The sequence below is a fragment of the Nanorana parkeri genome, unplaced genomic scaffold (genome assembly GCF_000935625.1).
Source record: "Nanorana parkeri isolate BGI_ZX_2015 unplaced genomic scaffold, ASM93562v1 scaffold442, whole genome shotgun sequence".
NCBI classification, from domain to species: Eukaryota; Metazoa; Chordata; class Amphibia; order Anura; family Dicroglossidae; genus Nanorana; species Nanorana parkeri.
The window spans coordinates 1,000,738-1,017,945 of NW_017306710.1; positions in this window are offsets into that span (position 1 = coordinate 1,000,738).

The window sequence follows — 17,208 nt, forward strand, 5'->3', positions numbered from 1 at the left end:
GGGGGAGGCAGATGGATCGCGAGCACCTCTCCTGTTTTATTCCAGATCAAGAAGGTTCTCTCCTATAGTGTTATACATATTTTGTCTTTGCTATTTTTTCTGATTTTGGACAGCTACCTTCTTGTTATCCCAGATTCCTGACCCTCTGTCCTACTGGCATGTACAGTGATGCGGTAGATCTGCTCCTCTTTGGATTCCTACCTAGAATGCCAGTCTACGTCACTGGACTGTTATGAGACGGTTCGCTGTACTCTCACAAGTTTGGGTCTGTGGTTGTGCCCTCGTGGCGCTTGGATGTTTCCACGGGGCTCACCTTCTGCTGTCCAGAGGTGGGGCCCCTCCTGTAACGACTGTTCATTTAAGTTAGTAGTCACTAGTATTACTGGGATGTGGGAATATATGTTTTTTGTAGTTGGATGGTGTATGTGTTTTTTGGTTTACTTGTATGTTACTTACTGTACTAATTTCAAGTGGGTCTGTGTTCTGGTGCCTGGGGAGGGGGAGGCGGGTGGGGGGGAATGGGACTGTTTCGTGGAAGGGGACAGAGATGTCTACTTGTATTTCCCCATTGAGAAATGACCGATATTAATATAGTGTCGTGGAATGTCCGAGGGCTAAACTCTCGAATCAAGCGCTCACTGGTGTTCCAGTATCTGAACTCCTATATACCTCATGTTTGTATTTTTCAGGAGACTCACCTGACTGGTGGCAGGGTGCTTAGCCTGAAGAGGGCTTGGGTGGGTCATTATTATCACTCTACGTATTCAACCTATGCCAGAGGAGTCAGTATACTGGTGCACAAGACAGTGGCGTTTGACCTCTTAGATCTCAAGCTGGACCCAGAGGGCCGCTATGTGGTGATGTATGCCAAAATATTACATAGGGAAATGGTGGTGGTGGGTCTCTATATACCGCCCCCGGCCTCGGTACAGCTTCTGAACAAACTGCTGCCTATTATTGCTAGTTTTGCCACCGAGGACGTTCTTATACTGGGGGATTTCAATATGGTGCCCTCTCCCGCGGTGGACCGGATGGGAGGCGGGACGGCGGTTACTTTTGAACTCTCTAGATGGGCGGAGGCGGGCTCACTGGTAGATGCCTGGCGTTGGTGGCATCCGGAGACTCGGGACTACCCCTGCCATTCGGCATCCCATAGGTCATTCTCGCGAATCGCCTCCTACTATGAGGACCGTTCCAGAGTAGCTTACTCTGCTCGGGATCTTGCTGACTATCTGGATGACATTGATTTCCCTGTCCTCCCCTAGACTCTCGTACTGCACTGGATACCCCCTTTAAGACCAGGGAACTGGAGCTGGCAATTGCCTCCCTAAAAACGGGGAAAACGCCGGGGCCAGACGGGTACCAGGTGGAATATTACAAGGCTCATGTAGAGGGGATTGCTCCTCACCTGATGCGCACATATAGGGAGGCTTTCGAGGCGGGTGCTCTCCCTCCCTCTATGTCTGAGGCTATTATAAAGGGAGATAGGGACAACCCGGCTGTGACCCTGGAGGCGGCACTGATGGGATCTTACGCTGGTCTGAGTAACCTGGTGTATAGGGGCCCAAAGGCAGTCGGGACGATCACGGGACCCATGCGCACTGTTTTGGGGGTATGGGACAGGGTGCGGAGGGGACGGATGCCGGGGGGCACTGTCTCCCCCGAAACACCACTTTGGGGTAACCAGAGATTGGCTCATCTACTCTCTGTCCCGGAGCCTCAGCTCTGGGCCAGGCGTGGGATAACAATGATCAAACACATCATGCCCGGGGGGATATTGCTGGGATTTGAGGCTCTCCGAGCCACGTATTCCTTGCCTTTGACTATGAGGTTCCGATATCTACAGCTGCAGCATGCGCATAGAGCCCAGTTCCCTGGTCCGATAGGGGTTGACTCGGAACGGATTGAGCGATTCCTCAGGTCAAAAGGGATACGAAAACCTCTGTCCTCCTTGTACCTCCGACTGACATGTGCAGGGGGTCCCCAGCTGACATCACTCTATGTGAAATGGAAGGCAGACATACCCGACCTGACAGAGGAACTTTGGGAGGACTGTGTCCAGACTTACATCTCCACTGTGATCTCCCCCAGGGAGCGGTTTATCCAGCTTAAATTTCTACATAGGGCCTACTACACCCCATCTAGGCTGGCAAAAATATACCCCAATGCTGACGCAAGGTGCACTAGGTGTGGAGGAGAGGAGGGCACCTTCCTACATATGGTGTGGACGTGTGCAGGGCTCCGGTCATACTGGGACTCGAACCATAGTGGTTTCTACGATAAACGCGGTGTCCGGACATCAGCTTGACATGGACCCACTGATATTCCTACCGGGCTGTGGGGAGATGCTGCAAGCTCCTAAGGCAACAAAGCTTCTTATATTCCATGTGGCTTTTTACGCCCGTAGGGAAATCATTCTGAGGTGGAAGCTGCCCTCCCCTCCTACGGTGGGACAATGGTTGGGCACGATTGACCGGATGCAGACTAACATATATGAGCCGAAACTGTGTGCGCAAATTTGATCGGGTCTGGGGGGATTGGGTGGCGGCTAGGGGTCTCACTCTGGAGTGCCCGGGTGGAGAGATCGTGCTCCCGCCTGCATCGCCTGAGGGGTAATCCGGGGGGGTCGGATTGTGGCTTTGTGAGCTGGGGGGAGATAAGAGACGTGGTTGATCTGAGTGGAGCTCCTTAGAACACTCCCCCCCCTACCTCTGGAAGTAAGCATAATCCTATGTTTGACTATCGGTCCTCTTGCCCTGGGTATCTCCCCCCTTTCCCTCCTCTCCTTAGCCAACTCCGCCCTTCTGAGGCTGACCTGGTCTTCCATTCCCCGCTTCTCTCTTTTTCCCTTTTTCTCTCCCCTTCTCTGCTGGACTGCTTCTCCCCCCTGCTCCCATCCCCCCTCCTCCTATTACTCCTCTCTCTAACCCTATGGAGGCTTGCCCTCAGTGGCTGGGCTGACCCTGGGGTTCAATTCAGTAATATCCCGGGCGCTGAGTGTACTGATCCACAAATCGATTTATTTGGATGTATTTGTATCTTTATTTTTTGAGTTACCATTATTGTATTGTCTTGTATTGACTGCTGGAAATGCTGTGTTCAGAAGGTCGATCTGTAATTGTCATTGTCTTTTTTGTGATTGTCTTTTTTGTATGAAAAAATTCAATAAAAGTTTTACCTGTGAAAAGTACAAGCATGCATATGTACTCAGTACTTGGTTTGGGCCCCTTTTGCAGCACTTACTGCAATTACGTTTGCACGATATTCTAATTATTCGAGTTTCACCTGTAAAGGACTGGGACCCCAACTGTCACTGCCGCTGCTCTTCATCCCTGCAGTGCCAGAAGTATAACAAGGTCTCTAGTATGTGACTTCAGTCAAGGTGTGATTTCTACAGTAACTAGCAGCCATTTACACTTCGTATAGTCATTATTAGACAACTTATGTAACTTGTGCTGTTTACTTGCAGTTTAGATTTAAAGTGTATCTCCACTTTAGTCAAATTTGAGAAAACCCACCTATATGTTTGTTACGTGTTCTTAGTCAAAAAGCATAATGAAAAACAATTTTGTTACAAAAAAATAAAAATCTTACTTTATAGATGTTTTGTTGCAGCAGGCAAAATTACTGAATCCAGTTTTTTTTCTGAGCACCTTCACAGTGATCTGTCCTTATAGAAATACTTAGGACTGAAATTTGTGGATCGTGTTTCTCCCATTAACTTCATTAACATACAATGCACAAGCCAGGGTTGTAATCCTTTGACCCTTTGTTAGGAGAGGCAGTATTCAAATCTACTTGATATCATTTTATGAGCCAGCCTACTACAGACAGGATTAACAAACCCCTCACCGTTCGCAATCTTTCCTAACATTACAAAGAAGAAGTAGAAATTTTAACCCTTAAAAAGAAAAGAAACTCTTACCCAAGTAAAAGCAATTATAACTGCAAGAAGTATTTTTACATTTTTGTTTAGCTAATGTTGTGTGAATGGGAACATGTAACAAATATAAAATAGGTGTTAACCCAATCTGGCTGCAAAAGTGGAAATATACTTTAAAAGAGAACTATGGGGTAAGTGTTTTCCACATAGTTCTCTTAAGGGTCACAGGAGGACATATACTAGTGTGCTCCCGTGACCCAAAGCTCAGTGTACCGCGAGCTACGGCTCGCGGTATACTGAGCCTGCCGCAGCCGGGACGCATCCCGACAATGCTGTCGAGATCCACCCAGCTGCGTGAGTGACAGCTGGCTCTGCCTATCTAGAGGCAGAGCTAGCTGTACCCGCCCCCTCCCCCGTCAGTACCGCCAGTAAGCGCTGGAGGATCGGGGAGGGGGGGGGGGAATCCCTGCAGGGAGCCATGAGTGACAGTCACGGCTCTCTGCAGGGAAATTATCGAGAAGTGAGTGAGCGATGGTATGTGTTCGCTCACTTCCCGATCTATTGAGCCGATGTGACAGTTTCATTGTCACACGTCAGCTCGAACTATGAAGATGAGTGATTTTCACTCACCTCATAGTTCTCCTTTAAGCAAGAGGGTTAGAATGACAGCCAGGCAACAAGCAGCTGTAGAATGAGAAGATAGCAATGGCAGCCTTCCTCCACTCTTAGGAAAGGCTTTTTTCTTTTATTGATGGGGTTATGTAGGAGTGGGTTGCTGTTGACTTCATACTTATAGGTCTGCTTTAGTTTCCTCAGTGCTTATCAGATTTGACAATCTCTCTGCCCTACTTTAGATGACATGACAGTAGACTATGTGCTTGGATAATCATATACCCAGTTAACTTCTGAAGAAAATTCAACGACAAATTGTAGTTCCCCCGGTGCTATCTTCTCTAATCTTTCTTTTCACTTCTAGTCTCCTGGGTTTTACAGACCATTTGCTCCCACTCCTTTGATAAGTCAAGATGTTTTTTAAACTCTTCTCTTTAAAGACTTCATAGAAAAGACCGTCGCTGGGATTTCAGGGGTGGCACTTTCCCAAAACTAACAAGCATTTCTTAGAAAGAAAACATTTTTATTAACATTGCAAGTCATATTTATTCATCCTGCTAATTCAATGCTTGAAATAAGTCATGTTATCATAGGCCAGCCGATGTATCTGGCCAACATATGGCTTAATTAGATGGGAGTGACTTCCTAGAAGAGCAGAGACTGTGAGCTGCTGTTTATGTGCAGCTGCAGCTTGGGCTTATGGGGATGTTATGCAGCAACATTTGGGTCAGTCCCTGCCAAGAACAAATGCATAACTCTGTGTACATTAAATCAGATTAGGTAAATGGAACAAGTCGAGGCAAATGACAAATGAGAATCCAGCGGAAATCATTCCTAGTGTTTAATTTATTCTAGATCCTTCATGACGCAGTAGACATATATTTCACTTCAATGTTCGATAGAACAAATTTCTGTAGAATACCAAGACTTGTAAAAACATTATTCTTTAACGTTTCATTGCAACAGATGTCCCTGAAGCTGTTTAAGTGGAATAAAGTTGTAACACCTAAGATGAAGGTTTGCCATAATGTGCAATTATGAAAAGCATAGTTGTACATTAAGACGCATTTACCTTAGAAGTGTCAGTGGCTGCTCTGTCCACTGCATGCCGCTATTTCCTCCGCTGCTTCTTCTGGGTCCCCCATTGTTATCTTCGATCATGGGGCTTCCTCAGATGATAGAAATCCTACACATGTTCACAGGAGTTACATCATCCTCGGCGCCTGCCTCTATTCCTGATGTAGGAAAAGAGTAGGGGGTAGTACACTGCATGGCTCAAGCATAGTACAATGTACACAAGAAAAAAAAAAACTAAAAAAACTCGTAGAGGTGAGAAGCAGCTTTTTTTTTTTTTTTTTTACAGAAGAGACTTTGCAAACCTATGCTGCCAAAAAGAAACAACACTACTTTCTAGCAAAATAAGTTCACATCCACTTTTAATGGTTGAGAATGAGGAAAATGTATTACTTTCATGTCTTTAAAGTAGAACTCCGGGCACACATGTTTTTAACCCTTGTAATGGGGCTACTCCAGTCATTCTGTTGGTTTACTCCATGTTAGATGGCTGTTACAGCATGTTCAAAACTTGCACTTGTATCTGTGTCACAGACCCACCTCCTCACACAGGCCTGAACTCCTCCTTAACCCTGTGTGCTGGCTTCAATACCTTTGTTTACCCTCCACACGCAGGAAAGAGGGTGATGTGCTGATAACATAACAAGCAGAATAATTACATTGCGTCATCCAACCCCTATGGTATCCTGCCATCTCATTTCAACAGCCAGTGCAGAAATAGTTGTGTGCCAAATGTGAAAGCTTAGCCGGACTATGCCATATTACGTGTATATCAATAACGCTAGACATCCGTGTTCTCCTCCATAGTCACTGAAGTAGTTCTGTTTCCCAGACAGAATATACTACTTTGGGCACAATTTAGCTCCCCACAGCTAGGGGCATATGTTGATGAAAATAATTCATTGCTGGATGAAATGACATTGCATGGAGCAGTTTGGTATCCATAATCCACATAAACGAGGAGGTTTGTTGAAGGTAGGCCTCACCTTCTGCTATAGGCCCAATTTTATAAATGTTAAATCTAAAAATTAAAAGGCTATATAAAATTCCGACAATGAACTACTCTTATTTACTCCATTTTGTTCTGCTAAATATACTATTGAAAGCATTTTCTTTATGGCTGTGCAAGAGGTGCAAAAAAATTAACAGGGTCTATTCACAAAAGGGGCCTCTTCCACCCCCTCCCCTGTCACCTCTGCCATGCTGCCCATGGTACAGCTGATACTCATGTATGGGGCCCCCCAGGCTGCCCAGACTCCTCACATGGGTACCGGCCATACCCCCCTGATGGCGGTGTACTATCAAAGTTTGTGACTGTGTTACAATGTGTGCCCGGTGACGTGGTCACACATTTTAATGTAATCACGCCCAGTTTTTTGGCGGTGGAATGTGTGACCACCAATAGCTCAAGCATTTCAACGCTTTGTCAGCTGTTCCAAGACAGATTGGCATCGCAAATCGTATGTGCAGGAGAATTGATCTGCCCTGGAACAGCTGTTTGGTCCTGAAATGTCACTTCTATCTGACTCTGTGAGTGCGATCTCACATTCCACCCCACGGATAGAAGAACATTTCATGACCAATAGCTGTTCCAGGGTAGATCAGTTCTGCACATACGCTTTGCGATACCAATCTGCCCTGGACAGGGAGCCGCAGCAGGGGGATGAAAGAGCCACATGCGGCTCCGGAGCCGCAGGTTGCTGACCCCTGGTCCTAGGGGGTGGAAATAAAGAAGATAAACTCACCGGATCCTCAGTCGTTTGGCACTGACCTCCTGCTTCTCTGCCCTATACTCTGGCTGTGGTATGGCCCTCGTCGCCCTCACGTCTAATGGACCTGCATTAGACATGAAGATTTCACAGGTCCTTGGAGCACAGGAGCCCGAGGGAGAAGAGACTTTGGGGACCGGTCTAGCAGCCAGGCGAGACCGAAGATCAGGCGAGTATTAAGGTTGTTCACAAAAGGGTGAAGAGTTTGGAGAAGGCAGGAGAAGTGAACAATCTAGGACAACATAGATGATTTGGGAAAATTCTCCAATTCAGCTCACTTTCCAGTTCAGCTCTGTTGTCCTAGATTGTTCACTTCTAGTGCCTCCTCCAAACGCTTCACCTTTTAGTGAATAACCCTGTAAAGGTTTGGCCTAGCTCACAACTTCCTGTGGTCTCTGCTGCACTGCAATCTGAAGCAGTGTCACTGGCCCTGTGCAATTCTTTTCATCGACTAGTCATCTCCTTCCTATGTTAGGGAGAAGGGAGGTGTTCTGTAGTCCTAACAGTGATAAGAGGTGAACACATTGCTTCTCCATAGATACATTATAGTGAGTGAGCACTGTCACCCTAGGACAGGAACTGTTTTTCTAGCAGGATCACCAACTGCAAACAAAGGGGGGAATAGGAAAATGAATGCAGCCACCACACCTAAGGACTGGCAAGCTGCAATATATTACATGTACTGTTCTTGGGTTTAGATACACTTTTAATGTAAACATATCCATGGCACTCATCACCATCAATCCTGATGCTTAGCACACTGATCCTAAAATAACTCTTTCTAGGAACTCAGTAGCCAAAAGGAAGGGTGAGAAAGATTAAACATTCCAGTTCACAGAACATTTGTGCATTTTCAAACTGTCACATCATTGCTGAATTCAACTAAAATGATTGCGTAGTTCGCTGTTGAAATCAAGTGAACATGTTCCTTTCAGTGATCCTCTCTGAGGGACTAGTGCATCAGGTTCATTTAATGAGTCAGCGAGCAAAGATACATAATACTGAATACAGACATTTCTTTATTTGCTGTGGGGTTATAGGCTTCACTGAGACACATTGAATGATCTCAGACTATGCAGGCTTATCTAGAGCCTTGGTTCTCAAGTGGTGGGTTGCGACCCAAAAGTGGGTCGCGACCCTATGTTCAGTGGAACAGTAGAAAGGTATCATGGCACACTCACAAACCAGCATGTAAAACAACTTGTCTCACCACTAAGGTTAATAACAGAGGTTTGGATACACGTCTTCTGCAGAAAATGTGAAAGCCGCACAGCCGCGCCAAGGCACCTCTTATAGTGCGGTCCTGACTGCCATTGGGATGTGCGGGATCCCTTGTGTGTCCCTGTGCCTTTAAGGAGGTTGGGCTTCCTCCTGACAAACCTGCACCCAATTTGAAATCTTCTGCCCCCATGTGCTCCAAGATGGAGACTCTTATAGTTTAGAGTTAGGACTGCACTATAAGAGGTGCCTTGGCGCGGCTGTGCGGCTTTCACATTTTCTGCAGAAGACGTGTATCCAAACCTCTGTTATTAACCTTAGTGGTGAGACAAGTTGTTTTACATGCTGGTTTGTGAGTGTGCCATGATACCTTTCTACTGTTTTACTGTTCAAAGCCCATTTCGTGTGCACCTTACTGTATAGCTGGTGACGAATTGTTGAGTGCGTTTGTCATTTGTTTTGCTTGACCTATGTTCAGTGGGTCGCCACATGCTGTCCACTTTCGTAGGCTCAAGGCACCTAGCGCAGCAATGTCAGTTCTCACGCAGAGCAGGCCTTCAAAATATGTTGCCCGGCGCAGAGTGTCAATTTGAGGTAGGGTGGTCGGGGGAGTATGGCCGCGAGGGAGCTCCACCCACATGTGCATTGCTTGCAGCTCTCTCACGTGTCCTGTAGAGGTGGCCCGCACTGGAACACGGTACCACAATGCTGTGCGTTCCATTGCAGTGCAACTTGGGTCGCCATTTAATGTCCGAGGACAAATGTGGGTCCCGAGGCTACACAGGTTGAGAACCATTGATCTAGAGTACATCTAAACACTCCTGTATCATAGTCTAAACAAGTTTCACATTTACTATGTAATGCACAAGTCTCATAAAGTAAACCAAAAACTTCCTTTACCTTCACTGACTGAGCCAAACCCTCAATCATTGATGTCTCACATGCTTCCCCTCCCAGATACTGCAGTTCACAGTGGAAGAGTTTCAGTAACAAAGGCAGTGCTGTCAATCCAGAAAGCAGTTGGCACATCTAGGTGTGATCAGGTGATGATTAAAAACCTATAGGCTTCTGGCGGAGCACCAGACCCCCTACGGTGAGCATGTGATTGGGGAAGGTCAACGAGATCTGGAGAATGGAGGATCTGATTGTGTCGTCCAGGGAAACACATGACACTTTCTGCAAGGTATGGTCTCCCTGGACGGAGTTCTTCTTCTCCCCGGAATACCAAGTGCACATTGAGCAGGACCCACCAACTGACCATTAGAGGAGTACAACAAATCCCAGCAATACATTTTCACAGCATGGGGGAGGGGGGGGGGTGCAGGTAGTCTTACCTGCACACTCTTTAAGCAACTTTCTTCCGAGATCTTGGAACTGTCGGCAAGCTGCCGTTCCCCCACACTGCGGTCTCCCTGCAACAACGTGATCATCTTGGCGGGCAACGGCGGGAGAGAGCTCAGAGCTGGGAGAGGCGGGGAGCAGGTGCGGCGTAAAGCGTGTGGTGCGTGTGGAGCCGCAAAACAGGGGCAACTAATCGAAAGCTAACTAATCGATGATGGAAAATGTTGACAACATTTTCCATCATCGATTTTGCAGCACCGACAGTTGTTGCAGCTCCGGTCCCATCAGTCTCTGTACAGAGGAGCTTACACTATAATGCCCCCCGTCACATCAGTCTCTGTACATAGCAGCTTACACTCTAATGTCCCCCCCCCACAGTTACAGTTACATTCGTGACCCACTAGACGCAGGGCTTCGTGACCCACCGGACGCAGGGCTTCGTAACCCACTGGACGCAGGGCTTCGTAACCCACTGGACGCAGGGCTTCGTGACCCACTGGACACTAGACATGTGCACCGGCAAAAAAATTGTTTAGTTTCATGTTGTTTTGATTCGGATTTTGCGTTATTTCGGGATTCGGACGAAATTCGTTAGCGGTATTCGGTACGAATGTTAATTTCCGTTTCATGTTCGTATCGTTCGTTTCATGCAGCAAAGTGACATTAAAAAAAAAATTTAAATTGTCACTTTGCTGCAATGAAAATTCGTCCACAAACGAAAATGCGTACAGACGACCGCTAAGGAAATTTCGTCCGGAAAACTAATTTTTCCAAAACGAATCGCACATGTCTACTGGACGCAGGGCTTATGGTTAGTTCAGACCATAAGCATTGTGCTCCGGTTCGATTATGGCCAGAACACACTGCCCGCATTGCGGCTGGCTCACTTTTTTGCCAGGCTGGAGGGGGAGTGGCGGGCCATTGAAGTGAATGGCACCGTAGCCACGCCCTCTGGCTGCAATGCGATCACAAGGCACATTGTACCGCCAGTGCGTTCGGGTGTGGTGCAATAGAAATGACACTGCTGCTGTTCCCCCAGACGTCTGCTTACCTTTCCACTTCAGTGCAGTCCAGGACCAGCAGCTCAGCTCTGCTCTGCTCCTCTCCCGCCTCGCTCTCAGTGCTCGTTCCTCAAGCTCCGGACTGTACCAAGTGGGGGCGGCGGGGGGGGCGGACCGGACCAGGTTTACTGTACGCCGCGGCAGACGCTGTAAGAGCCTCTGCGGTCCTCACACTTCACCGTTGCCCGATACTCATGTAAGGTTCCCGGGCGGGCCCCGAAGGCTGGTCGGGCCCCTTACATGGATATCGGCCGTACCCCCCTGACGGTGGCCCTGGTCACCGCTAAATACCCAAGGGATCGGATCTCCATGATACAATATTCGGGTGGAGATGGGAGGGGACTCCCGAGCCATATCCATGCAGGGGGCGACTCAGGGAGAGAAGCACATAACACCTACTTATGCTAGGGTCCGAAGCCTATTATATCCTGCCCTATTATTGTTGTTAATGTTCTATATGTTGCCTAAATGGAAAAGTTACGAAATCCATACATATGGGATCAAACCTGTTATTAGCACTGCAAAATGAGAGCCTTGATTTGTATTGTTCACAAATTGTGTGCAATGTCTCTGTATGGATGCTCGTGTTCTTACAAAATAAAGAATTATAAAAAAAAACCTACAGGCTTGTGTTCAGCAGTGACAATGCAGATGCCTACATGAGAGTGACAACTCTGCTCCGACTTCAGGATCAGTGCAGCATCATTGCCACACCATCACAGGAAGCTGCATTAGTTGGATTTCACTGGCAGCCGCAACAGGTGAGACTTTGCAGGAAGACCAAGAGCAAACTGTAACTGCAGATCAACCTCTAATTAAACGTTTTAGCACAAAGTTCAACTTTAATAAATGGGTAATTCATACAGAATGAATGCATATGCAGTTTTGCTAGAACAACTATGGGGTGAATTTATCAACGCTGGAGCAGACAAAATCTGTAGCAGCTGTGCATGGCAACCAATCAGCTCCTCTCTTCAGTTTGTTCAGGTAAGATTTGAAAATGAAAGAGAGAGGCTGATTGGTTGCCATGCACAGCTGCTCCAGATTTTGTCTGCTCCACTTTTGATAAATTCCCTTCTATGTATTTTGTTTTAAAAATAGATCCCATTAGGTTTTAAAATAAACCAATAGAACTAAACAAAGGACTGCTTGGTGCAATTAACAACTTCAAGAACTCCAAGATTTACTAAATGTAACCCTTGCACTGCAGGGGTAGCCTCACTGCAAGGGTTAATTTGAGTAAATCTTGGCATTCTTCCTCAAGTCAGACATTGCAGCAAGCAGTCTTTGGTTTAAAAAAAAAGTTACATGCTTGTTTTGGTTTAGGGATGAAAATGAAGAAGATATACAGAGTTATTCACAAAAGGGTGGAGAGTTTGGAGAAGGCAGGAGAAGTGAACAATCTAGGACAGCGTAGCTGAACTGGAAAGTGAGCTGAATTGGAGAATTTTTCTAAATCAGCTATGATGTCCTAGATTGTTCACTTCTTCTGCCTTCTCCAAACTCTTCACCCTTTTGTGAACAACCCTAATACTCGCCTGATCTTCGGTCTCGCCTGGCTGCTAGACCGGTCCCCAAAGTCTCTTCTCCCTCGGGCTCCTGTGCTCCAAGGACCTGTGAAATCTTCATGTCTAATGCAGGTCCATTAGACGTGAGGGCGACGAGGGCCATACCACAGCCAGAGTATAGGGCAGAGAAGCAGGAGGTCAGTGCCAAACGACTGAGGATCCGGTGAGTTTATCTTCTTTATTTCCACCCCCTAGGACCAGGGGTCAGCAACCTGCGGCTCCGGAGCCGCATGTGGCTCTTTCATCCCCCTGCTGCGGCTCCCTGTCCAGGGCAGATTGGCATCGCAAAGCGTATGTGCAGAACTGATCTACCCTGGAACAGCTATTGGTCCTGAAATGTTCTTCTATCCGTGGGGTGGAATGTGAGATCGCACTCACAGAGTCAGATAGAAGTGACATTTCAGGACCAAACAGCTGTTCCAGGGCAGATCAATTCTCCTGCACATACGATTTGCGATGCCAATCTGTCCTGGAACAGCTGACAAAGCGTTGAAATGCTTGAGCTATTGGTGGTCACACATTCCACCGCCAAAAAACTGGGCGTGATTACATTAAAATGTGTGACCACGTCACCGGGCACACATTGTAACACAGTCACAAACTTTGATAGTACACCGCCATCAGGGGAGTATGGCCGGTACCCATGTGAGGAGTGTGGGCAGCCTGGGGGGCCCCTTACATGAGTATCAGCTGTACCATGGGCGGCATGGCAGAGGTGACAGGGGAGGGGGTGGAAGAGGCCAGGCCCCAGCAGCAGCAGGTAAGAGGAGTTGGGAGAAGGTACAGGGAAAGGTACCCCGGCGACCAGCCCACCTGAGGCCCTGCAGAGCCCACCATAGAGAGTCTCAGATGGGCTGTGCAGGATCTATGGTGTGCTCTGCAGGGTCACTCTCAGGTGGGCTCTGCGGGGTCTCAGGTAAGCCCTGAGTCCAGTGCGTTACTAAGCCCTGAGTCCAGTGCGTTACTAAGCCCTGAGTCCCGTGCGTTACTAAGCCCTGAGTCCAGTGCGTTACTAAGCACCGAGTCCAATGCGTTACTAAGCCCTGAGTCCAGTGCGTTACTAAGCCCACATATACCTATATACATGCTATACATAGCATAAAGGTAAAAAACAATATATGCAGTGCTATCTTCATTTTAGATGTCAAAAGGGTTTTGTGACTCCTGGTGTTTTCTTTTCTGTGGGAAACAGGTCCAAATGGCTCTTTGAGTGTTTAAGGTTGCTGACCCCTGCCCTAGACCAAAGGAGCAGTTAACCCTTGCAGTGCGGGGGTAGCCCCACTGCAAGGGTTAATTTGAATAAATCCTGGAATTATTCTTTAAAAAATTATTTATATAAAAATGAACACCACATGTCACAGCATACAGGTTTCTTATATCCATTTTATTTATTGTTGCAGCAAAGAATACACACTTGTTAAATAGTCATGTTTATTTTCTACATTGTAGACATTAAAAGCAACTGCTGCTTTTCATAGCAGATATCAATACATCATTTATCTTTGCAAGTTCTGCATTTCAACAGATCCTCCAGATCTACAAATGTATTTTAAGAGGACCATTGAGTCTAGACTACAAACTGGTTTCCACAGAGTTTCTGAAGGCATTTACAAGGTATATGCGTGTCCGGACCTTACTGGGGCAGAAGATATTTAAGACCTGCGTTTTTAGCATGAACAAAAGGGTGTATATAACTACACACTGCACACTCAGTGCCAGTAGTCAAACTGATGGAAGCTTCAAGTGGCTTTTCCCCAGCCACTGTTTCAGAAAATATTTGAAGTACTCACTCACCTGCATAGCAAATGCATTTCAAGTATCAAATTCTATCAAGGTATGAAAATTTCAAAAAGTTATAGCAGTTCTTTTACATAAAGCAACACTGTAATTGTGTGGTTATTAGATGGATTTACTGCGTGTTCAAGGCAGCTCAATGCGTCAAACCGTTACTTTGGGCCTGCAAGCGTAATTATCAGCTGAAGAATAGATGGACATCATATTTGCACCAATACTATTTTTGTGTAATTTAGATGGCCAAGGTACTATTTTATGAATAATCAGTCATTCTGAGAATTCTTTACTTTTGAAAAAAGGTACTAGCAATGCGTAATCAAAAATAAATAAATTGTCAAAGCACTGAAAATCAATCATATTCTAGGAAATATGACCACTGGATGCCAAACTTACGTTACCATACAGCAAGCCAGACTACCATTTAAGGCACCTTAAAATCCAGCCGTGTGACCACAGATCCACTGTATGCTTAAAATGAACAGGACATAAAATGCCTCTGTAAAATAGATATTATATATACATAAATTGGCACCTTGCTCTTGTCTCACATCTGAAAAGTTTTCGAGTAGGATATCATGAAAATAGCTCCTTAAAGCTGTACCGGCCACAAACCATAAAGCTTTGTGTTTCTCGAGCAAATGCAAGGTGAAATTAAAATAGGATCGTAGGAAACATACTTAGATGGGGATGTATAAATTACAGGAATGGCTTCATTGTGCTTTGTGGATTATAATGGATTGAATATAACATCCTAAAATATACAGCCAGATTTTCCGCTTAATTAGGAGTAGGGATAAGCAGACCAAATCCAAGCTCATCCAAACGTGGAAGGGAGCGGTCAGTGCTGGCCTAATATGCTGTGGCAGGAGACTTCCCTGCGCCACAGCTGCACATTAACAAAGGGGCGGAATTTTGGTGACATCACGGCCCTTATATGGCCACATGGCCATAACTGTCATTGACCATATTAGGTCAGTCCCACTGACAAATTCCCCCGCCTGCAGCCGATTGGGTCGGCAGTTCTGGGTATAGATGGGGTCAGGTTCAGTCTAAACCCAAGCTCATCCCTTATTATGAGACAAACCTAGACAACAGCTGTGGGAAAGAGGAAAAAAAAAAAAAGGATCCAGTCTAGAGGTTTAAAGGCTTTTTTCATGTAATGCAAACCTGTCAGTTTGCTTCAAGACCTCCCAAAAAGCTGAAATCGCCAATGCAACCTTAATATATTGAATATTAAATTTAATAACGTTAGGACACCAAACAGACCTTTGACCCAATTTGAAGGTCAACACAAACACATATCAAGGCATTTCACATTGGATTTGCACTAGGAAAAGCAATTCTAAATCTATAAAATATATTTTGAAATATATTACACTTTATAGGCGAGCACCAGTTTCTTAAAGCGACTGTCAAAAAGGTAAACAATGGAGGCACCAAGAGGTGCCAAGCCATACCTGCAGCTTCCTTCTCCCTGCACTGAAACACAACCTATGCTGATCTGGCACAACTCCGACAATTCTTGATGTCAAAGCTTGCCTATCCAGTACTACCTCCCACACATTTATTGGATAGTGAGGCAGCCCATCTTAGTTATGGCCTAATAGGAATGTGTAGGAGATGGGAGTTGGCTGGCATTTTTGACACTATCAGGAAGTGTCGGAGCTTGCCTTTTCAGTACAGCTTGGGGGAAGGATACAGGTATGTACAGGCACACCTAGGTGATCACATTTTACACAGCAGTATTAAAAAAAATAACTTAAAACGGGCCAATACCCTTCATTTTAAGCCTTTGCCCTTCCTCATTATGTGTTGAGATTTGTTTGTGAGCATTTATATTGTAAAAGTATAGGCAGAACATTTCCTGTGGTACTGGAGGTAAGTATATGAATTTAACCCCTTCGTGACTGACGACGTACAGTGTACGTCGCCAGCATCGGGGCTGTATAAACAGACTCCCGGCGACTTTTGCCGCCGGGAGTCTGTTTAAACTTGTAGAGTCGACTGTCGGCTTTACAACAGAAGCGATTCTGGCGACTTACCTGTTGCCAGATCGCTTCTGTGTCCCGAAGAACTAACACTTCATAGGTATAGTGAACTGGGAAAATCGGGAATCCTGTCACAACCAATCCACAAGGGCCCAGGGGCAAATGTTTTGTTCCTGAAGATCATATTTAAAGGGCAACACCACATAAAACCCATATTTCAGTCCTGCATGGTTGCTGGCAAACTGAATCACATGCAGGCTTCTTTGAACTCCAGGTTCAGTCAGCTACTTCTACCATTACAAAGCCAAATTATATGAGCTGGCACAATGCTGGGCTCATAAAGATGAATGTAAGGCCCCCAATGCCACATTAGTTGACTACAGTGTACAGTGTAACAGTGTATATTTACGATTCACCTCACACGATAGGGGGTATCATTTTAAAAGTGGTGCTTTAGACATTTACTAAAAATTCACTGCAGGTGAATCATCTTGGTGCAAAATAATGACACTGCTTTTTTATGATGACCTTGCACCAAAACTAAAATAACCAACATTTTGCACGGCGAACACTCTCATTACTAGTTCTGTTGGTTACACAGTTATTCATACTAACAGGTTTTCTGAAGTGAGGACCTGGACCTAAAGTATAAATGCTAAAATGGTAATAAGAAACCACCTTCTTCTCTACTGCTGGCAACTTATTTGTTACAAAGAATTAAGCCATATTCCAGTACTGCATCACAGGTGAGACTAAGAACAACAAAATCTTGATCCCCAGAAGTGAAACTTGATCCCCATCATTTTTATTCCTTACAGAAATTGTGACAGAATTCAGCAGACTTTGGCACGTTGCAAAACTTTGGCTAATTTGAACAAACATTTTACAAGTACGAATGCA